The following is a 24,522-nucleotide window of genomic DNA, read 5'->3' on the forward strand; positions in this document are numbered from 1 at the left end:
TGTTTTTATTAGATTTAGGTTTTATTAGATTTCGTTTTCTCTCCCAAATCAGTTTGAGGGGTGAATTTCTTGTAAGATTAAAAAAAAAAAAAGATAGAACGAATCATCTTTGTCGACATGCACGAATAAGACACGAGTGCACTTTCGTGCGCGTCAAAGATCGGATCGGGATTTCCATCTGCCCCTGATTTTTTTTTTTTTGACCTTTTGCAACGACACTCACACAGATGTCTGATTCCAACAAAGCTCGTTGGTTCAATATAGGTTCCACAGGTGACCTTTATGGCAGCTGCTCAATGTAAACAAAGAAACTAATAAAGGTGTGATTAATAGCGCCGTACATTTCGATATCCGTGCGTCAATTGGCTTTGGCGGCTAAGCTGGAGTCTATTTTTTAATTATTTAAATGTAGATATTAAATATTATATTATATAGTATATATTATTACATTTTTTAAAACAATTTGAACACAAATGTATTGAAAGAGTAAAAAAAAAAACAATATTCACTGTACTTCCTTAAAAATCACTGGTGAAAAATAATGCTAATGTAAAAAATATTCTCATCATTTCGATTTGATCTCATGAAATATTAAGTGATAATGAAAATTATTCTGCATGCTCTTAAATTTATATCTAAAAACGTATATCAGTAATTGAAAATAGTGCTGATAAAATTCCAACAAAAATGAGCAAAAGTAAAAAAAATATGCCTGAACTTTTTCATGCTTTTCAATAACAAAAAATAATGCTGATGATAAAATAAGTTTTCAAAATAATACATAATTAATTGATTACAGTACATCAAATAAAATAATCATGGTCAATTTTGAAAAATACAATTTAAATACAAAAGCCCAAAAAAGTCTCATTTTTAAACATCCAAGTCATCACTTGGGAACCAGCTTTCAAGGTGTCCTGCCGCCACCCGGATGTGTCCCGTCAGTGAGTTAACAATTTTAACGAGATTTCCGCCTGTCAGAAGTAAAACCCTTCAGAGGTTGACGCGTCGTCAATTCCGAGCCAACATGCTGCCGTAAATGTCATCATGTGATCTATTGGATGTTTGCTTTGCTCGCCGAACCTTTTTAATGTACCTCCAGCCCCATGTAAACCACTTTAGATGGACTGCACTAATCATTTTAGCCAACTCGGCTTTTACAGTTGTGCAACACAAAGCTTGGATTGGATTGAATCAGCCCCCACACACACACACACTCCAGCATAAACACATCCTTTTAGGAAATAATTGCATGCTAATTGTGATTACTCAGCTAAGCATTGCAAAGTGCACGCACACACACCTGTGGGTGTTGCCTTTTGCTTGTTGCAATTATTCAGCCAGCGAGTGACTCACAAGGTGACTGCCGAGGGCTTCACAATGGCACCTGAAGGTCAAGCCCGAGACAAAATTCCTTTCGGTAGAGCGGAAAGATGAAACCCAGCCAGTGTGTTTTTCACGAGGAAAAAAAAAAACAAAAAAACCCGGAGGCATTGTGCCTTAAACAAACAGCACATCTGTTGGCACTGCGGTTCAAAAGACTCGATGGCTTCAAGCTACATTAAACAACGCTTTGCATAGCTTTTTATAGAAAATGGCTGCTGGTGCTTCAGATTCGAGAGTATCGACTTCACATTCGCGGCACGTCCACCTGATTTGCTTCATCGTGGTCGAGATTTTAATGAACGGATAATGATACTATACGCATTTTTCATTCACACCGTATAACTTCATGAAATAAAATCGGAGAACCCCTTTCAGGAATACCTCGTGGGTCTGGATGAAGGCCCCGGAAATATGAGTAGCTATCGTAAAAAGAGAACCAGTCGAAAAAGTGCAGCCACCTCAGTTGGACTCATCTAAAAGGATCAATCAGGAACATTTTGACAGAGCGCAGCTCACTTAGATTCATTTGTATTCTTTTGAGTTGAAGCAAATGTGTGTGTGTGTGCGTGGGGGCCTCTCGAGAGTGTCTGACTGTCATGTTCAAATTACCTCACATCGACCCCGCTGTCATTTTATGAACTGTTTGACAACACGTCACTTTATTCTTCTTAAGTTTACCTTTTACCAGATCCGGGCTCCATTAGAGAGCCGACGGTGCAAAGAAACCGACACTTGTGTTTACATTGAACTTTCTTTTTACTCACTCACTTTGTAGAGAAACGAAACATGTCAAAACGGCAAAAGACAGCCACAGTTAAACCTTTGATTGTACGCCGCAACACTTTAAAATCGGAAACTTTGCCAATAGCGAAAGAAGACGTCAGCGTTCCTTTTCTGTTGCGTGTGCGGACCTCTCGTGTCGAGAGAATCCTCACGTGGTGCCGCCTTTCACAACACAATAGAATCACATTGGCCCACTTTGTCATAATCCCGCACTAAGCGACAGCACGGAGACCACTCGGGGCCTTTGCCCATATGCGCTCGTAATTACATTTTTTGAATGGCTAAAAGGCACTCGCTTGCTCTACCCCCCCCCCCCCCTTTCTCTCAGTTTATACTGCATTGGGATACAGGAGAAGTACAAGGAGGTTGGCTGCCTGCCTTGGTTTAACCTTGCGTGGTTGAATTGGGAAATAAGTGAATAAAGCTATATAAATAAGCTATCCATCCATCCATCCATCCATCCATCCATCCATCCATCCATCCATCCATCCATCCATCCATCCATCCATCCATCCATCCATCCATCCATCCATCCATCCATCCATCCATCCATCCATCCATCCATCCATCCATCCATCCATCCATCCATCCCTCCCTCCCTCCCTCCCTCCCTCCCTCCCTCCCTCCCTCCATCCATCCATCCATCCATCCATCCATCCATCCATCCATCCATCCATCCATCCATCCATCCATCCATCCATCCATCCATCACCCACCCATTCATCCATCCACCCACCCACCCATTCATCCATCTCGTATCACATCACCACATCTTCCCATGGCACCATCACACCACACGGCATCTTGCACATCATCACACGTATCCTGTCTCACATGACATCGGATCACATCACATCACATTACATCACACATCACTCCATCTTCACCTCAGGAGACGTGGCAAGTAGCATTTTTCAATGCCTGTCTGTTTCTCTTCTTCACAGTTCATATTGGCACACGGGAGTAATACATTATTTAAAGCAAGTTGGCTGCCTGCCTCTTTTTTACCCCCTGTGGTCAAATCAAGAACTGTCTATCTGTGGTTTTTGGACAACATGTGCTAGTTTGCGAATAAACTAAAAAAAACAAAAAAACAATTCCCTTCAGGGCTCTTTTGCACCAGTTTGTGAAGGAATGATGGTTTCCACTAGGGACGGAGTTTAGGCTGATATCCACGGCGCCCCTCGCTATAGATTAAAGACTCGCTGACAGGGCGCCTCCTAATTGAGGCGACAAAGTGGAGGCGGGCCCCCGAGTCCTGTTTGGGCTAACAAGCACATCGAGGTACACTGGACCTGAGCGAGCTGGAAACGTTCCCTTCAAAGAGGCTGTTAGCCTTCATTTAGTGGCCTTTTCAAAAAAGGATCCCAAGATGGTGATAATGGCTTCCAAGGGCAGAACTTTGGCCATCATAAAACATTTAATTAGTAAGATTTTAGGCCTCACGTGTGCATTGCTTAATTGTCAGGTAAGCGCAAATGGAACTTTACGAGGAACTGCTAGAGCAATGCGGTGATTTGCAAATAACACCATTTTTAATCGTAAGATGCATCCTTGAAAGCCTTACCTTCTCTGAAAATCCCAAACTCCAAATGGAAGGCCTGATTTTGTGTAACTCCGAATTAGAAACCAGAATATTACCTAGAAATTTTTATTTCAAACCTCAACTAATATGCTGGACCTTAAACCTAACTCGAAACCCAATCGTGAGACCCTTCCCTTGTCTTGATCCTCAACCCAGGAATGGGAAAAAAACCCTCAAAGCCCTAAATCAGGCTTGAAACCTTAATCTGAACCCGTGACCCTCTCTTGAAACGATTTCGAACAACATATGCCGAGTGGGTCAGGGTAGTAATGGCGTACACGATATTGACTAACACAAGGCCGGCTGACTTTAGTCAACCGGGAACTGTCTGCGAGATAATACCGGGAAGGGAAGCGTGGACCGTGGCGGCATTTTAACAGTGCATGAATCGACAATAAACAGGGGAGGGGGGGAGGGGGGGGGGGGGGGGCGAGAAAGATGCAGCGAGATAGCAAGGCGGAAGGAGCTTTGGGGGCACGTCGAGAGAGAGAAACTAGCCGAGTGTGAAGACTTTGGATTTCTCTATCAGTATTCCGTCTCGGTGTCGGAGCTTCAGGGAAAGGGGGGTGGGGGGGGGTCTCCGAGCAGCCGCGCTCGCCGTTCTGCACAGTTGCTCTCATACATACGCACACACTCAAAGCGAGACTCTCCAAATAGAATCTCACTTTTCTTCCCCAATCTTTGTATTTGTCAGTGATGCTAACACTTGTAGCACGGCTAGATTTCCCGCGTCCGAGCGTATTTCCGTCCGGGCTCGTAGCTCATTTGGGAGATTATCGCAAAGAGAGAAGCTGCTGGCTACAAATCAGGACATGAAGACATCATGTGGGCTTGAGGAGACTGCTGTGAAGAATTGTGGAAAGCTCACACGGGCCTTGTGGTGAGCTATTTTGGGTGAATTTTAAAATCGTATTTCTTGATTTAAAAAAAAACAACGGTTGACTTTGGAACGCATGTCTCAAACCTCGGACGGACAGGGGTGATAGATAATCTCACACGTGTACTTTGTCCGCAGCAACATATTTCCCAGAGGAAGTTGTTATTTTGCTCTATTACTCGTGCGCCTACTGTCTCCAGAGAGCTCGTCTCACCGGAATCCCGCCGGCTCCGTTCCCTCCGTCTATTTATCCCGTTCGGCCTCCGGGCAGCGGCCAACCAACAGTGTCCGAGGCTGGCGCCGGCTGTAATAATGAGTTTTCCTCTCAATACGCACCCCCACCCGCCCTCTCTTGTTGATGAGGAGCACCAAAGTGTTTTCACAGGTCAGAGGAGAGAGAGCGATAGCAGGTAATGGATTCCCTGCTTTTCCCGCCAAATGGCCTCCCACCATTACGGACAAGAGAAAAAAAAAAGGAAAATAAAACGAGAAAGAGCATGTGGGAAGAAAAGGAGACTGGCGTTGGAGGAGTGGATTATCACGAGTGGGCTGCTCTTCAGGCAGGGAATGAGCTATTTTGTCGCACACAAAATGGACGCCTTTCCTCTTTTCATGGTTTTCTTCCACTGATCGCAATTCGGTGTTTCTTTTTGAATTTCAGCGTTACTTTTACTGTTTCTCTTGGAGGAACTGAGTCAACCTCCAACTTGATTTGAACTCTCGAAAATCCCGCTGTAAAATGATTTTCAAATCAAGGTAATTGTAGTTTGAAGCGCATCAGACGAGGTGTTAATGTCACGCTATGCACGGCAAACATTTACCTCCGGATATGAATATGTTGATATCACACTAAAGCTCCTTCCACCGTCTCTCGTGTACGTGATATGCCCGACTGCGAGATTGCGGCAATAAAAACAAGATAACGGTACTTGTGGAACGTCTCCAACTTCCCTGAAGGAAATCACACGGCTTGGCCGAATAATTTCGTCTCGATCACGTATGTCTGCAAATGTGTCGATCCCGTTTCAAGTTGTTGACGTCGTTGCCTTCCCTAATCACCTCATCGTGTTTTTAACGTCCTCGGGACCTTCTCACTCTTTTGCCGAATTTGCAGCGTGAATAACTTTTGAGTGCAAAAAGATGATAGGAAATGAGTCACTCTGATTGGATGCTGTGGACGAGGCGCTTTGAGGTGATGCGCTAAATGTCTGCCACATAATAAACATTATTATAATTGAATTTCCAGGAATACCTTGTCACCATTGCCAGTTCGTGGAAAAGTCCTTCTACACAAGAACCACTTCAAGCATTCGGGGTCAGATATCTTTTATAGTACAAACAAGACCTTGTACAACTATCCAATCCTAAAATTAAGCGGAAATATAAAACTAATGTTTTTTGGAATGTGTGAGAAAGCCCAATTCCCTTTAAGAGCTGTATCTTCAGTCGGATCTCATCTTCTGGCCTCATCTTTTGGAGTCTTGTTCCTTCTCAGTCGCAAATAACTTTTTTTTTTTTTTACTTTTAATTCTACAAGGAGCTATTCCATTCCTTCAGCCAACAAAGGCCTACTTAAAGAGATCCTGATAACAAGATTCAGACTAATATAAACAAACTAAATCCTTCAGCTTCAAATTCGGATTTGTAAATCTTTGCTCCTCCGCCGAGGTCTTTGAGAGATTCTCTTTTCAGCCTTGTGTCATTGGCATCTCCCCAATGAGGCTAAACTGGGCGATACATCAGTGGACTTTTTAATCCCCACTTTTAAAGTACGGCTATCACCGCCGCCCGTCGGCTTATCGAAGACCACAGGCAACAAATAGACGCCAGTCACAGCGGCCCAGCACGAGCCAGCATTTTCAAAATTACACCTCTTGTCTCTTCTATCAGCACCTTGTCTCCGAGGATTTTATTTACTCTCCCGAGTGATACCTCCCTGACATTCCTTCTCATCAAGCTAGCTTCTTCCATCAGTTATTTCTTCCCTTGTCTAGACCCTGATTGAGTTGCGAGCGTTTATTCCATGTCAAAATCGCTGAATAATCATCTTTGCGGCAATCCAAACGTCATCCAGTAAAAATTGAACTCGGGGAAATGGTGGATTAAAGGAGTTTTTACACCGAGGTTTAGGCTGGGCGGGTTTTCCCACGCTGATCTATTCTCAGAGGAAAGCAAAACTCTTATTTGTCGTTCCTCTTTGAGCTGGACTTCACTGAGTTATGTTAAATGTCAACATGAGATCTGGTCAATTTTCACTCTATCTGAAAATACTCCCTTTTCTCGCCATCATAGACTTGTGAACAACAAATACATTACTTTTGCCAGAGACTATATTATCCCCATGTAGCATATCTCCTCCAAATCTGTCATAAGCATGTTGGAACAAATCGTCGCGCTTGAAGTTGCTGATGTCCACAAGAGACAAAAGTATTTACGCTCAGATACTTGTATCAAAAAGATGGCTAATGCTAATGCTAGCTAATACTAACAACAGAAAAATACGCCCAGCTGTACCTTTCTGTATGTTAACGCTCTTCCGTAGAATCTGTCATATTGTCGTCATAACGCTTTCTGGTTGCTGGTTTTTTTTTCCACCTCATAAAACCCCAAAGATCTCAGTTGATCACTCAAGTCGAGTTGTCATCCATGCAGGTTGAAAAAAAAGACCAGAAAGTCGAGTGGAAATATTTGGACTATAAAAAAATTGTTAAATACAGTATATACTTGAGTTCACTACATTACCCAAAAAAGCTACTGCAATACAATAATAAAATATTTGTCCTCAGTTACTTCCCAGCACTGCCAACTTCTCAGTCGACAATTCAGTCCCCTTGAAGTAAATGTGTTTCTGTGTTGGTCCTGGAAAAAACAACAACGCACAACTAATAATATTATTTGCAGCCAGACAATATGTGCCCATAATCTAATGGCTCTAAATTACTCCTGCAACAATTGCTTGAAAGGGAATTGAGTCTAGGAACTGAGAGAAAGATTTCTAGATGGCAAATATAGTAAGAAGAACGCAGTGTTTTTCTGTGATAGCTTGCCGGGTGGGATGAAAGGTCCGCCGTGTGTGAGGGTCGCTGTCGCAATGCAGCACTTTGATGATGATGGAGTGGACGCAAGCATATGTTTGGAGTTGCTGTGCGTGTGTCATTCAGGGAACGTCGGGAAAACAGACGTCGACGTAGACCTCGTGAAAGAAGCCCTGACCGGGCTGTCACCTCTTCACCGTTACTTTTACTAATTCAGACACCCGTGTCTGAATTGGTGATTAAAATTTCTTCAGCTTCAGTGGAAGTTCGCGCTCCATCGACCGGCATATTAGTTTAGCCTTGAGCATCACGTCAGGAGAAACCACAGAGAATCCCCCGCGTTGTTGTCACGTTCGACTCGTTGTTTTGCCGGGACCCCCTCAAAGGTCTTAAATTCCACTTCGCACTACCTGCCCGCTATCACGCGGCATTTAGCAGCTAAAGAGCCAGAAACTCCCCCAAGGAGTCCCTCGCCTATTAATCTTTCCCAAGCAGACACACGGCGCCCCGAATGCACAAAAGCGTTTCCTCCAGGAAGTGTGAGAAGTGCTCACCTTACCAACTTTGAGATGATAAGCTTGTTATTAAGGTTAGGCAAGTTATATCGGGTCAAAAACGATCATTTCTCCCTTCGTGAGTCATCGTTGGAATTTCGTGTCGATGTTGCGTTTGTTCCAAGTTCCATTTTGCGGAGAAGCAGTGGTAGAACACAAGAGCTCACGACGAGGCAGCCAACTTTGCAAATACTGTCATAACTTTTCATTTGTCTTTCACACCAAATAAGCAACGCCAACTGGTGTTGTCAAGGTGCCATGATTCCACCACCGGGCATGCCTCCACGTTTTTTTTTTTTTTTTTTCTCCGGCCCGCCAACAAGGCTGACACTGTGTCAACACTGTGCCGTCATTAATCTTTGTTAATTAAGTCGGACAAGTCGTTAGTCACAGTTATCCTGGCAATCAATCTCGAAGGAAGAGCTCAAAACTAGGGGGTGGATAGAAATAACTTGTGATGAATGTTCACGCTGCTTGGTCATTTGTTGTTTGTTTTTTTCTCGCCTTTAGTTACTGGCTCAATCATGTTATTGAATCTGCTCTCTGCCGGTGATGTGATTCATGCTGACATTGTGAAAAGGAAGAAAAACAAAGCAAACATTTTGACATAAAACTAAATAGATTCATATTTGGTGTGCTTCCAATTTTCGGGAAAGTTTGGAGAAGACCATTTTTCTCTTCACGGTGCACAATGCAAGGTTATATACTTGGAAGCACTTAACTCCAATCCATCATGGATCTTGCGGATAAAATAGAACCAAGAGATGCTTTTCTGGATGAGTGGATGCAAAAATCCCACTGACGTACTCCTAACATCTTGTCGAAAGTCTTCCCAGAAGACGTTCATACTTCTTGCTTCTGTTTTGAGTCTGTCAGTGTGATGGTCAGTGCCCGTATACTCAACTACAGACTATCCGTACCCGCCATTTTCCAGGGTAGAACTTCTGCTTGACCCTCAAGATGAGCTGGGTTCAAATCGTCCCCCTCATCCCGCAATTTTGTAATACTGACATCCTTGTTTTCGACATTTCAACGGGTGACGAGATTAGCAATGTGATGAAGAGAGTGATCGTAAGAAAAGCAGAAACATGTCTGTCAAATAACGCTATAAGGGCCTTCCATCAATTAGCAGGGCACAAAAACAAAATGGATTAACCGTTAGTGCACAACTTGGCGGTGTGCGAAGACCTTCCTGGTTGTTTGCACACTGGTTAATGACTTATCACATTCAACAGCCGGTCAAGGATACGCTCTAAGCAAGACGATGGCGGAACTACATTTGCAAGGATGCGCGCCTGAAGATCTCAAGATGTTTATGAAAGAATATACTTGAAAGCAAATTCTCAGGAGAAAAATGTCATATAGGAAGTATGTGTCCGTCGTCCTTTCATCCGTTGCTCTCCGCTGTCCGGCTTTCTTTCATTTTCTTTTCCGTGGCTTCTTCTATTTGAGAGACGGATCAATGGCTTGCAATCAGATCACGGTGTGCCCATCAAGAGCTTTTGCCGAGGAACAGAAATAGCAAGCGAAATTGAACCCAGGCTCGGAAAAACAAAGATGTTTGTCCGCGCGTAAAGACGCAGCCTATTTTCAGCGGCGTTACGAAATGACCTCTGACCGAGAACCAAAAGTTGATTGCGTTAGTACAACCAAGTTGCTTCAAATCAACTGGCTCTAAAATTATTTAGCTGAATATTTGTTTGTGAAGAAATCTGGTTCTCATTTATACTAAGTCCCCCTCTTGCAATCATCATTACCTACAGGTGGTGCACATTTTCAGATGCGGTATTTCACAATCCCCCACCTTCATTTGTCTCAGGTTGGCAAATGGCATGAAATCAATCTATTTGCATTTACCCCTCCCCGTATTTTGCGAGTTAGGATAAAAAAGCTTAAAATAAATTGCAGATGGCAGGTGCAATTATAGGCGCACTCAGTTAGTAGATCGGCTTTCATACCTGTTTGTGCTTATTTTGGCATTTACAAACCTTGTCATGTCTTTTATGACGGTTTCGCAAAACGATGGTAATCAACGGTTAATGCTTAAACGTTGCTGTTGAACACGGAGCAAACCTTTTCCAGTATGTAAAGGAGACATTTCCAAACGGTACTCAGGTGTCTCGGTGACACATACGTGACATTTGAGGGTTTATTCTCATCTCCAGACTTAAGATTTAGTCATATACGGTATTCAGTAACATTATTTTTTTTGTTCATGCTAAGCCGTTGGCGCATTTGTCTGCGGAATTTTACATATACATAAAAAAGAATGAGCAATTTGACAAATGCGTTTTCCATCAGACATCCCGACGGAACTAAATAATAAAGACGGATGAGCGTCGACTCTCCGACTCAAGTTTGTTTCTACGGCCCTAAATCATGAATGAGTCTGTGGTCTTGTCTCAAGCAAATGAGCCCACTGTAGGCTGTGCTAATGTGAGACTGGCTTCCGTTACCATGACGACTCGGGACAGAACTGGCGGTTGGCTTCTTGTTGAGCCAGGAGTGGACGGCCAAATGTATGCGTGTCATAAAGGCTGAAATGGCTTCGTATAGGCGAGAGACTATATTTAACACCTGAACGTAATCCCGAGTACGTTTCCGCATTTGAAATCCCCGAATGCACAAGCACAGGAGGACGAACTCTACTCAGCAAGCAAACCACTGTGGAAATGAAAAAAGGCGACCAAAGCGTCTCCATAATGAGGTCCAATCGTAATCTATCCAGCTGTTAACATAAGACCTCTTTTTAAAAGGCCACAAACCGATGAGTGGAGTCAATGTTGCGTCATCCCCGCAGTCCCATCGCAGGTGTGACCTCACAGGAGGGGCGGAGCCGAGCCCATGCCATTCATCAGAGTTTAAGTGCCGACGCGAGGCCTTTAATCTCACGCTAATTAAAATGAGACTGGGGGTCTAACGTCGTTTTCTAACCCCACTCAAGTGGGGCTCGGGAGCGTTCTGTGACATTGGCGGGGGTACCGCGCCCCGTTCCTAATGGACGTCAGGAGACGTGGTCATTTTTTTTTGTGTCGTCAGGAAGATACACCGGCGATAAGACAAAACCACGGCCAATTATAACAATGGATCCATGCGTACACCGCTTTAATGGTCGTTCACTTGTCACAGGTAACAACGGGCAAAGCCTCGGCAGAGGTTTGCTGGTGTTTATTCCACTACTCTTTACTCCATGCCCGCCTTTGACATTTGGCCCTGCCCAACGGCAAGTCTGTCCATTATCCTTTTAACCTTATCCAAAGGGACCGCGCGTCACAGCGTGGAGCCTATTTGGACGGAATCGGAGCCTCATCCGGGCTTCTGCCAAGGCAGTCTCAGCGTCCGGCTCCTCCTAGGTGCTCGACTCCCAGCTGCCAAGGCGGGCTGAATGTCAAGTGTCGGTTGGCAAAGTGTATGTCAAGACTCCCGCTGTTGACTCATGGCTTGAAACGCGGCGCAACCTTTCAAAGCGTTTAATTATTAAGACGGCTGCTGCAAACAAACGTCGATTCAGCAATTAGGATGACCCTTGCAACGGTTAGCGTTTTATGAAAGCTGTCGTAACCTTACATGATATATTCTTTGTGACTGTATCACCTTTCAATTATAGCTAATTGCTAATCATGCTATTGACTTATCAGTGCGGTTTGATGTCATGTGACCCCCTAATATTTTACATCATGGGCATTACAAACTTTATTAGAGGGTTAATTATATTAAACCTTTTCACTCGTACCAATTGCAAGTAGCTACTTTGAAAGCAGTTAATTAGTTTTTTTTGTTTATATGCGCTAATCGAGTGATTTTATCAGTGACGAATCTTCGAGTCTTTTGTTGTGCCTCTTTCAGTCGTAATTCATCAGCCTTCTGATTCATATCCAACCCTGGTAACGTTGTAATTAAAAATGCCGATAGCCATCAGTTGTTTCCACGTGGCCGTGAATACCAGCAAACCGGTCAATGGCGCGGTGGACCGATGGCGGCAACGTTCAAGAAAAAGTCACAAAAAGCCAGATTAATCTTGCGTCACCTGATTCTTGGATTCTAGCTCCTCGCTCGGCCAAAGTTAATTGGAACGGTCTCCGTCTCAGCCGATCTAGACGAGCGCTGCCAAAAATACTTCATAGACAGATGACAGTTGCCATCTGAAATTTCATCTTCATTGTGAGATTTCGAGTTTTCTTTCCTTATTTCATGCAAAGCCACAGGCAGACCTCTGCGGAACATTTTATATGTAAATGAAAAGGAATTACTCAAGTCTGTCGGAGCAGAAGCAAGTTGAAGAAGGTGTCTTCCATCAGAGACCACTTGAATGGTGAACCAGCTACTTGAAGGATATTGGCCAGAATATTATGTCACTCTTAAGATGCTTGCTTTCCACAGTCCTGCCACCAGGGCCAATTCTCATGCTTAAATCCAATCTAGTACAGAAATAATATAGAGAGAATCGTCATTCCATCCATTTTGGTTAGCGCTTGGTCTCGAGTGACGACTCATCAAATCGTACAAAAATCGCTCTTGTTAGAACATTTCTGGTAATATTGGAATATAATAACGACTTTGATGAAACAAAGTTTTTACAATTTGGCAAATTATGCATTTTTTGAGAGGAAAAAACTTTGACACTCAAACGAGTTGGCTTGGTCTGACTCCAAAAAAAAAATACTGCTTTGATCGAACAAGTATGTCCTTGAAGTTGAAAGCCAAACAAAATATTCCAGAAAATACGCCAACTTTGTTAATTAGAATAAAATTCACTGGCGATAACTCACACAAAACAAAATTTACTTGACTCTGATATGATGTACTTTGGCATGAAATGTTTTGGAAGACAAAAATATCCTTAAAGAGCCCTAAAAGGACATGTATGAACATAAAAGACTATCCTCCGAGTTTGCCGCCTCGTCTTCAAGGGTACGTCACAAAACCAGGCCATCGAGCCAAATATTGATCCTCGAAAACGTCAACTGCAGAAAGCGCTTCCCTGTCATTCAAATTTTGAACGGCCGAGGCGTGGATGTTAAAAATAGACGAAGGTGAGGGCATCTCAACGATTACTCAGGTGGTGAGGGGGTGGGAGGGGCTTGGAGGGGGGGGATTCAATTATGGCAGTGCATGCATGTGTGAAGGGATTTGGAAGCGAGGCGTTCTCTGTGTCACTGGCGGCGGCCGGCTTAGAAATTGAGGGTGAATTTTTTTTTTTCCCCGTGAGACATTAAATGATAAGAGAATTAACAGCACACATTGGCAAATGCGTGCACCCACGGGGAATTATCCTCAGAAGAGGAACCTGGTTAAAAAAACCCGCGTTTTGGCACGCACGTGTCATTATCCCATTCAACCTCCGGCATCTTATTTATTCTCGTTGGCTCGCTTTCGTATTAGCAAGGAAAAAAGGTCAGCGGGATCTCAGTGTGCTTGGTTGGTTTTCTGGAAAGCCAACAGAGGCGACAAAGTGACTCACATGCTACTCTATGGATTATTGTCGTTAAATAAAGGCTGTAGCACAGGCGTAGACGAAAATGGAGGGCTGCGCCGCCGTGGGAGTGGGCAGTCTAAGCGAATCCTTTCATTCCCATTAAATGTGGCGCTAACGTCGACATACCATAAGTATTTGAACTACTTCTCAGCACTGCAAGCAAAGAATTATAGACCCGTTTTTGAAATGCTAAATTTGATCTCATGGGCTCCTGATTCGCCGCTTGTCCTTCTCCCATGCTATCATATCCATTGAGGGGAGCGGGGTAAGGGTTGGAAGTCTGCTCTTGTTGCTAATAGCCTGCTGATACGTCTAATCAGGGAGAGGGTGACATTTACACGAGACACCCTGCCTCCTTTACCCTTCTAACACACACACGTGCACACACACTATTGGAGGACTATCATGCGATGGCAAAGCCATATGCCAAAGCAATTGGCGGAAACGATATCTTCCCATTTAATTGATGTCGTTTTAACTTCAAAACCATGTCTGCGAGAAAACAATCAATTCATCTATTGCGCCAAAGTCTTGATTATATTTAAGGGTTAGGTTGGAATTAGAAGTCCGGGGGTTATGATTTGACTTGATTATTGTAAGGATTAGGGTGTTGGGATTTAAAACTGAGGGCCTAGCCATCATCATTAAACTGCCAACTTTCATTGTGGTCGTCTTGTCGCATTTCTGAGCCACCTCGGGCACTAGCGATCTAATTCTCGTCATTAGCCGGATCATTTGCCTGCAGCGTGACTAATCAATAACAATCTTTTGCACAGCCTGGATTACATTTAAGGGTTAGGGGTTCAGGATTAGAGGGTTAGGGTCGTGGTTTAGTGTCATGTTAGAGGTCAGGATTACAGGCATTTTATTCGTACTTGTATTTGAACAGGGTGAACTTAAAGTCTGTGTCACCCTCATTATTTGTTTGCATTTGTGGCCGTATGCTCTTCAAAGATCACATTACCGGAGCAAGAGCCACCTCGGGCGCTCCCTACATCATTCCGATCATTAGTTTGAACTGAATAACACTCCGAAGAAAGGCCGTGAGGGCGCAAACACGGCCGCCGTTAATTTAATCTCGTCCCTATGAACCAGCCGGAGAGTCCCTCATTTGCGCCAGACTTTTCTGTACCCTTTGTGCTATTATGAACTGAAATTGGAATCTGGCCTTTCCTAAAGAAGATGGGTTTTTTGGAAGAACTGGGATGTGAGCACAAAGGATAGTGTGCGCCGTCTTAAAACTGCTCTCACTAAAAAGATTCGACACGATGCGCTTTCTCGGGACATACCAGAGAATATGATCGGTATCAAGGAAGTACGTTGAAGTCATACATGGTGACCAAGTCTTCATTATCTTTTCCGCAACGTACATGCACATTTCCAGTGCATTTTCTATACAATATAAACACTCAAGGATTGAGCAAACCTTTCAAGCATGCAAAGTTTTTGTTGCGCATTTAAAGGTTAAGTGGTTTCTCTATCATCCGTTTAGCCTACGCGGTTTCTTTCAGAGCTATATTGTGCATATCTGTGCCGACGACTCATTTCCATACACTGCTCCTGCAGTCCTCGCCTGGATAGATGTCTAATGGGCTTTCTGCAGGCTGGCAACTCCCTCCTTGTGTGTATGCGCTCCTCATTACGGCAGCCTAAATAGGGATTAGTGCCGCATTTGGTTTTGGCTTTTGTTCGGACGGACTGTGGTCAAGGCCAATATTGAGCTTCTTCTTTCTTCTTTTCCCCAAATACGAAGGAGTCATTAGTGTGCGTGGGCATGCGAGCGTCTTGGGAAATAGTCACATAATAGCACCAAATGTTTTATGTAGCAATAAAAGGCATTTTTGTCTCATGAAGTAACACTTTGGACCGAGCCAGTCTTTGATTTATAGCAGCACATACAAAGCTAATCAAGCCAGACCGAACAAAAATTATCTGACCACGCTTGACACTCCCCCATCCGTCTTTGTACTTTCATCATATTGAGAACGTAACGGGTCAACCCGAACCAATATGAAGAGGTTGAAAGGCCGCGTAGCTCCATGTACGGTTGAGGCGGACCTACTTAGGCTAATAAATCGGTAGCAGACCCATGCGTGTGTAAGGGAAGCACTAAATTGAGTGTGAAATGCCGTAGCGCCAGCCACGACGTTTGCGGTACAGGTCACGCGAGTGGCCGAAGCCCGCAGCAAGAACGATGGAGCGGCTGATGTCATTGATTATCGTAAGTGCTGTGGCAGATGCCGGCCTCTTGTTGCTTGACCAATGAGCCGCAAAGCTGCACTGCAGACGGCAAAAGCACACGGTGAAATTCCGCAGGCGAACTCTCGTCTCATACACGGCTGGCTCCGTATCGTGAGCTACGTTAAACCGTGAATCAAGCTTATTGATTAGGCATCAACTGGTTTTGTGGGTTGACTCGTTTATTAAATGCTGCCTTTGCGGATGCGTTTGTTATGCACATGCTCATAGACTAGTTTGCTTTCCCAAAGTGATTTGTTCTGCATTCCGTTTATTTTGGGTGTAATTCCACTGTTGACCAATAGATGGCGTCAAACTATTTTTATGACACTTGAAATTTGAAGTAAGCAGAATGAAAACAAGTAGTACAGTATGAGGGATCAGCCTAGTTTTTGCTAAATATTTTTTGGTTTTCCCACTGTGCCTACAGATTAGCAATGGAATAGGATTTTACTGTAAACCCAGAGGAATAGGTTGTTTTTACAAATTGTCACTTTGAATGCTAACTTTAGCCTCATTCTTATATCCTCCCCCTGCTCAGTGAAGATAGTGATGTGCCTTTTTTGTCGCTTGAGTGACCCTGATGTGCAAATTAGCTTTCTGGAGAAGATGTTTGCAAGAAGTCATCTGGCGAAGCCGTCTTGACAAGACGAGGGTGATATGGTACGCTGGTGTGTAATGGCTGTGTTCTCGTGTGGAGCACACAGATTATGTGATTATATACAGCAAGTGAACGTGACTGATTAATGTGGATGTTTAGAGTCGACGTAATCAGGCTCCAATGAATGTGAGCACCATTTCGATGTGTACTTGTGTGTACGTGCAGCGCAATGGAGAAGATGATGAGCGCGTTAATTAGCGTTTCTCTGCAGCTGTCTGTGTTGCGTGCAAGAAAAGTTAAATGCAGAAAATAGAATGTTTTAAAAGTATACCGTAACGTACTTACCATCGTGTCAAAGTGTAACCAGTATTCATTTTGTTAAAGCCTCTGTAAAAAAACTGCATGTCTTCTTTAATGATATTTTATTTTTGCACCATAATGTAAATTGAAGTAAAATGATCCCAGTGAGATTTATTGTAGATAATATGACTGCCATAGTAAATTGCTTTTCCCTGAAAAAGCGACACTAAAGAGCCCATCTCCATTTGAAATGTTTTGATTTTGCAGATTGTGCTCTTGTTTCACATGATTACCAATTATTGTCAAACTGATTACTCTATACTTACAGCTTTATTAGTGTGCTATTTATCATTGGGGATGTGGTCGTATGTCTTCCATCTGTCTCTATCACAATATTTGAGCCGCCGTCCGTTACAATTACACTCACCCAAATAGGCTAACGGCCGTATTAGCAATCATTTGCTGCCTTGTCACTATTGTTTGCTTTACCAGAGGGTTTTTCGCCATCGTTGTTACAGTAACTCCTCATCCTTCTGATCCCATGCTAATCCCTCTTCAACGCCTCTGTAATCCCCTACGCTTGCCCCTTGACATTTTCACATTTTGGCTTTTACTTGTCACATATTTCCCACAAAGTTCATGACCCATCAAGCTGATGCTTTGGAATAGCCTTGGGGGTTTGAGGTTACTGATATGACTAGTAGAATTTGCCAGATGTCAACATGTCATCTATGCCCAGTTGTAAATTCATTTTGTAAATTCATCTTGAATTGGTGGGGGAACGTAAGCGTAGGGAATGATAGCGTGTGGCTAAGTTAGCTTAGTTTCATCAGGTGAATGCTAACCGTTGCTTTGCTGCGTCATTCTTTTCAGGACAAAAACAAACAAGCAGCAATAGTTAGAAAGCAGTTGGTTCACCTACAGTACGAGTCCATACTAGTTCGGACAAGCTAGCTTAACATGTTTGCTAGTCCGCCAGACGTGTCCGGATGTTAGCCCAAAGCTAACCATCAATGTCAATGCATCAAAGTGAGATGAATGTTTTGTATCGCAACAATGTGGATGGCGCTTTACCGTTTGCCAGTGGCCCCGCTTTTATTTTCGTATGCCAAGTTATGCTAACAGGCACTCAGCTGCCACATTGTTCCCTTGAGGGATATGAGAGGTGCTCATTTTAATGTAACTTGGCAAGGAACTCTATCAAATGACCACGCTGCACCAAAACCTTTCATCAATGTTGAATGGCCCACTCGATGGCACACAATGCATCACAAAAGTAAACTAATTACATACATACATTCTCTGTTCAGTAGTTCATTAAAGTTTTGCTGGCTCGCGGCCGCCGGAAAATGATGACCGGGAGAAAGTACGCTTGATGGATGTGCAATAAGTGGGCGCCTTCCTTCCTTCCGTCAGCCAGTTGCGGTGCTCGGGAGCCTATTAGAGTTTCCCGCACCTGCCACGAGTGTTTTGAAGCATTTGTTTTGACCCAGCAAATTAAATGTCTGCTCTTATCAGGGCCTCTGGGGCAGAGAGATGTGGAAAAGATGTCTCTGTCTGTCCTTGTCTGGTCACCATTTTCAGGGAAAAGGAAAAGCCCCAGCTGTCAAACCTGAGAGCGCTTTAGCGACACATACATGAACACGTCTGCTTGTCTGAGCTCAAACAGACATTTGCTAGTTACAGAGACACTTTTCTCTCTTGCCTGTGCCAGTGTGAGCCTTTCAAAGGTTAAGGATATTTTCAGGTGTTTTTTTTCAGCTGACAACTCAATCCGGCAATTCATCAGAGGAGTGACTCCATCGGAATAGTTTTAACCCGTTCTCGGGGAGCAGTGGGCGGCAACTGTGCCGGTGCACTTAGGTCACGCTGATTCCTAAAACTCAAAATATCCTATGTTAGGCGGACTCCGAGCGAAAAAACCCTGAAGCATTGTTTACATGTGTGCAGTCTCTTCCCAACTATGGTCCTTGGAAAAAAACAGACATTGTAGACCAAATTTCAGAAACATGTGTATCCTGAGCTACTCAAGTTCCCTCAGGGCGCATTCAAGAAACTTGAACTCCTCGCTAATACAGCGGCGTAAGATCGACTTCTGTGATTCAGATCAAGCCTTGAGCACTGCGCTGTTGCAAATAACACAAATAAACTCTGTGTTATTTTTGGATTCACTTCTGCTTTCGTACTTCCCCACAGAGGGAAGATCTTTCCTGGATTGATTGAAGACTCTTAAATTGCTGATAGAAGTGCTGTAACTAGTCCAGAGTGTACTCCACCTCTCACTGGAAATTGTCCGGGAAAAAAAACCCAGTTGCCAATTTCCCTGACTAGAATACGGACGAATAGATGTCTCGTTTTTCCTTCGTTGTCGTGGCTATAATGCATATTGATGCGTTTGGGCAGCGCCAAATGGAGGCGTATGGCCTTCGTTATAGAGCACATGAGCTCGCATAATGTCCTCGCTCTTATATCCGCAACCTCCTCTTGTCCTCCACCACCTTCTATTTGCTAGCATGCGGCTAACATCTATATGGAGGTTCAAATGGTGTGAAGGGTCACTCAAGGGTCCGTGAGTCATCCTACATTATAACCAAGTCTGAAGTATTCTGGCTCGGTCTTTTGGCTCCCATGTTCGACTTATTTTTTCCACCCTTCCTCTCATCACCCCGTCATTTTTTTTCGCCCACCGGCCATCTGTAGGATGAGTAGCTCTCTCCCGCTTCTTTCCATTTCCACTATCCGTCATCTTTTTCTTATTTATTTTCGCCACGCTCTCTCAGCCCCCGACCTGCCTGCGAGCCCCTGAGCGTCAACCTCTAACTAGGCCTTTGGTCTGCTGTTCCTACACTCCCTCTTGCACTTTGTTTCTTAATGGGCCTCCCAGGATCGATTTAACAAAATACGCAGCTCTGTTATTACCCCGCAGGGACGGACATTTGACAGATTTCCTTTCCCATCGAGCAAACACAATGGGTGAGATTGAAGAAAGATAGTCACTGACAGTTAACAAACAGACCCCGAGGACTAAAGTGGCCAAGTTGTAGCACATTAAAAAGCTGATCTTTTCTGTGATGTTGAATTAAGATAATCGGTGTGAAGATGAAGAGCATGGACAGTTAGAAGTGCCTGGAACTTTACCTATTTGGATTCATGAAGTTTAGCAGAACATCTGAACTAAGCCCACTCAAGAAAATCCTGGAATTCTGAAAGATACCTCAGGTCTGGGTTGGTCCAATTTCAAACATCTCACCAATATAATTCTGTCTTGGTTCCATAAGGTCGGAATGACTTCTGCTGTGGTAGCCTCTTGTGCTCTGAGCACTCTTGAGTAAAATGTTCCATACCCAGAAAATACAGACTCCGGACAGGTCAAGGCCACGGTCCTAAAATCAAATCCCAGTATTTGTCATTTCTGTCTTACGTGGGGATTTGTGTGATGTACCGCGCCTAGGCGAAGGTGCTTCATACTCATCGAGTCTTCTGTGAGGTGGCTTTATTGTTTATCGAGATTTATCGTGGCAGATGCTGAAGGAATGGTGCTAGTGAGCAACTTTGTCTTTTCACTGCCCTTCTTTTTTTTTGCCACCTTTTACGGATGGCACACCATATCGAGATGCCTGAAAAAGGTCTCTGATCATGTTACACGTGATGTGTCATCTATTTGCAGGCAGGCTTAATATAGTAAAAGCACTAACTGCGTTCGGATGATTGATTTTGTTTTTGAGCTTCACCTCTTGGTTGGTGTTGGCACTTTCTGCACCATGCATGGTCCAGCGATTAGATGAAAATTAATTTTAACACATCGGCGGGTGAGCTAGGTAGATTTAATATATTGACGGTCGGGTGTATTTTTGCACCCACATTTCCCCAAATGTGGTCGAATGTAAAATCTCGTTTAAATAGCTTTCACTCGTGATCTTTCAGCACGGGTGCCCTTTTCGAATGAAATAAAAAAATCTACCCCTGTCTGAAAGGCAGATTTAATATCCTCTCATAATGATTCTTTCCCAACACATTCGGCGAAGGAAAATCGCAGGAACAGATTGGTGAGCTGTTGAGAGGGCGTCGGGGCATTGACAGGTGTCATCTGGTGCTTAATGCTGCCGACGCGGTCGCCGTCTTGCATGTGCGGTTCATCACCCTGCTGATGAAGACCCAGCGCATTGTCTTATCCACTTGGTTAGGGGTGAACAAGTTCAGCAACGCTGCTATTAAATTTCGCCCTAATGTATTACACTGTATTTTCAAATGGACGTTCTTGTGCCAGACAGCAGGAGTTATGCTCGGTGCACTCAATTCTATTGGGCAGTTGGGTGATTGGATGCATTGCGTAACCGGCTGCCTTCCTGGAATTCTTTTTTTTTCTTTCTGTGGCGACTGTACAAAAACACTCTTGGGGAAGAAGCCATGCGAATTGCCTTATTGGCTGTGTATTTCGCTTTGTGGGAATACGTTTTACATACCCACAAAAAATACCCAGAGGCAATTAAGGAAAAGGATGTCACAGAATCCACTCTAGAGTAATCCACATGCTGGGGCAGTATATTTCTGTGACAAATAAAGATCGTGAAACCTTGATACCCTGCTAACAGAAGAAACAAGGCTTCCAACGACTAAATCTCAGCCTTTACACTTGGTCTTATGACCTTCAATTTGTATTATCTTATCAGCATCTGTTGTCCATTCAGTCAACTGCCAAGAATTGTCACTAGATACTTGCTAGACCTTGTGATTGACTAGCAACCAGTCGGGGTCTTTGGTAAGCTTCAAGTCACCGTTGACGATTTATTGACAGTCTCGATTTATTCCCAATTCATGTATCTTGGTTAAAATTTCCTAACCATTGATCATGTCCTTTATCTGACTACATGAATACATGTATGTTTTCAATCTTGCAAAATTGCGTCTGGCGGCAATCTATTCCGATAATGACTAAGTGGTCGAGGAGCCGCCACCTTTGTCAAGTATGGCGCACGTGCGAGGCCTGAATGCAAATGGCTTTAAATTTACTTGTCAGCCATACGGCAGGCTGTCACCGGCCTGCTTCAACAATTCAATTTATGCCTTTAAGTGTCTTGTTTTGTACTTTCCTTTCAATCAAATGCTTTTTGTAATTGCCAACGCAGATGAATTAAGTGTCTCCATCCAGTGGCTGATGAACGTGCTATAAGGGATCACTCCCGCACGGCATGGTAAATTATTCAAGGTTATTATCCATAAGTACCTCTGAAGAGTGTCCCCATTGTCCCATCTCCATGCATACATATAATGCAAGCGTACAGTTGTTTGGTTGAAATCCTCGAATTAGAGATGATGAAAATCCAAAAGCATCTACTTGTTTGCCAGGACGAGCTAACGAATGATGATTGTAAAGCTATCGTCAACTGTCGAGTGAGAAGAATAACAACACGGATGCAAATGTTGCCACGGGCAGAGATGGCGGCGGGGAGGGGATTTAACACAATGTTTTTAAGCTCAGGGAGCTCGAGAGGAAAGGGCAGGCAACCAGCAGCAGATGGCGGCTCGGGTCGTCACATGGCTGATCACGGCAGCGCAGTAAAAAGGACAGGCCACCTGTGTCTCGTATCAGGAAGGAAAACAATTGTAACTGTATACGACACTCGTAAACCCGGCGCGTCGCACAGCTGCGTTGTGCTACAGCCCAAATAGACTCCCCTTTTTTATCGCAAACATTCCAGACACACATGGGAATTAAGCTAAGCGCCAAATCTTTCCCCAAGGTTCTTCGAGTACATTAAATGTTCTAGCTAGGTCTCTGAATAAGTCAGCTGCTCCAAAATCAAATCGATACAAAAACACATCCCTTCTGTGGTCACCAGATGGGCACAAAACTATCATTTGACTTGTCAACATCTCAAACTAGTAACAAACAAGCATCTTTGCTAACTTGGACGCTGGATATGAAAGGCGCTAGCTTAGCTATGCTAGGATGAGACAAGTGGCATCGAAGATGGATTTCAAATGAGATCAAGCAGTAAAAAGTTCCTTTCTTCAGCCGTTGGACAAGGTATCTGCGGGCAATCCCGATAGTTAAAGGAAGTCATATGGAATTAAAAAGGTTTATGTGATTTGGTACGCCGCATTAACACGTTGAATAGCGAATGTAAATCCGCGGTGTCTCTTGACACGATGAACTATTGTACTATTACAAAAACATTTGTCTTGTTCCACATTCCGGTTTATGAGCCAATTATATTTTGGTATTGTTTAGTGATAAAAATCAAACAATAAGCAATATCACAAGGAAAGGAATTGATGTGGTACTCAAAGTAGTGGTAGTTCAATGTAGTTTAATTCAGCAGCCATCAGCAAGCGCAGTATTTGATTTATTGATGTGGTGACAGTTAAAAATGACTTTGGCAATTAGGCTAACGATTTTCAGTCTGCTGTTTTGGCATTTCTCATTTCATATCATTTTTTTTCTCTGTCCATCCCGGTCCTATGATGAACCGATATTGTCAGCAAAACAAATCCTGCATTAATCTCCTAAATCATCAGCTTCCATGGTAACCTCATCACAAACTTTTGAAGATGTTAGTTTTCCTCACTCGCAGATGATATTTTGACTTCAGAGGCCGAAATCAGAGCAATAGAAATAATCTGTAAAAAAAATAAAGCTTGTAAACTTTTCGCTGAATGCCTGGCAGCTACAGCCCGTCTGGTCGCTGACCTCCAACCAATCAAACTGTCCGAAACGTGAAGGCTATCATAAACTCCATTTGCAACATGTCTTCTTGTGGAAACGGCCTCCTTTATCTCCATCTCAAGTGAAAATATCCCGGGGGTTTCATATAAATCTAATTGCTGTAGGAGGTAGCGAGGGCACAGAAGAATGGATGGGCCAAGATTCTAATCAAAGCAGAAACCTCGCGGCCGGGCGCTCGCCGAGCAGCCTCGCGGGGCTCGGAATTTCGCTGCGTCCCATTGTGACAACGCAAATTGATGTTATCAACATAGTAATAGAGAGACTTTTGTCAACTCCCTCTACACATTATGGAGGATGACAGCTTATTTAGGGGCCACATAAACTAAATCATATACGCCAGACGGGCCAGCCTTGGACTCACCCAGACAAAAAGTTCGGCAACCGGAAACATTTGGTGGAATGGTGGTTAGTTTTGATCAAATCCTGAATATCTTGCTGCTCGCCATCTAACTTGTTGGAAGAATCACATCATTCCGATTCTGGCCTCTTTTCACTGGCTCTGTTTATTTTATCTGCCTCTGAGTCGGCCATTTTTTTTTCTCTCGTCATCTCTCTGAAGGGTCAGAGAGTTGAAGTGGGCGTGCTATGCGCCCTGAGATGAAGACTGGGAAGCAGGACTTACCCTCAAAGTAACAGAAAACAAAATTGGAAATATTGGGATAATGACCAAACATGAACTCTGATCAAAACAAAGTCAGCACATGGAGATGCTGAAAAAAGAAGCTGGTTGCCGAGGTAACCAAACCTTTGTTCAAAGGATTCCAGTATGCCCATCTCTCATTAAAATAAGCACGACCTATGTTTTAGGTGGCGTGCAAACACACAGTGGGGCTTTTACATTTTTTGTTGTTTTTTATTAAGCTTGCAGGTCTATATGGTGGTAGAAACACTTTCATTTCATGCATGAGGGAGCTCCTGTTTCGTTGTTGTTGTTGCTGCTCCTACTGCTGCTACACACTA

The 24,522-nt window shown here is 43.6% G+C and overlaps 1 protein-coding gene across 5 annotated transcripts in view; it reads left to right on the forward strand.

Annotated features, from left to right (window-relative positions):
* Positions 1-24,522, forward strand: part of LOC148393061 (glutamate receptor ionotropic, delta-1-like) — a 145,113-nt gene that overhangs the window by 60,969 nt on the left and 59,622 nt on the right. Inside the window, exon 1 of one of the 5 annotated variants that reach the window (XM_088384543.1) lies at positions 15,779-15,917. The exons of the other annotated variants lie outside the window; for them this stretch is intronic. The gene's annotated coding sequence lies outside the window, so the exon portion shown is untranslated. Of the gene's footprint in view, positions 1-15,778; positions 15,918-24,522 lie in introns of those variants that run through there. 5 annotated transcript variants of the gene reach the window in all.

Source organism: Syngnathus floridae, chromosome 9 (assembly GCF_059516105.1).
Source record: "Syngnathus floridae isolate MCC-2025c chromosome 9, RoL_Sflo_1.0, whole genome shotgun sequence".
Taxonomy (NCBI): Eukaryota; Metazoa; Chordata; class Actinopteri; order Syngnathiformes; family Syngnathidae; genus Syngnathus; species Syngnathus floridae.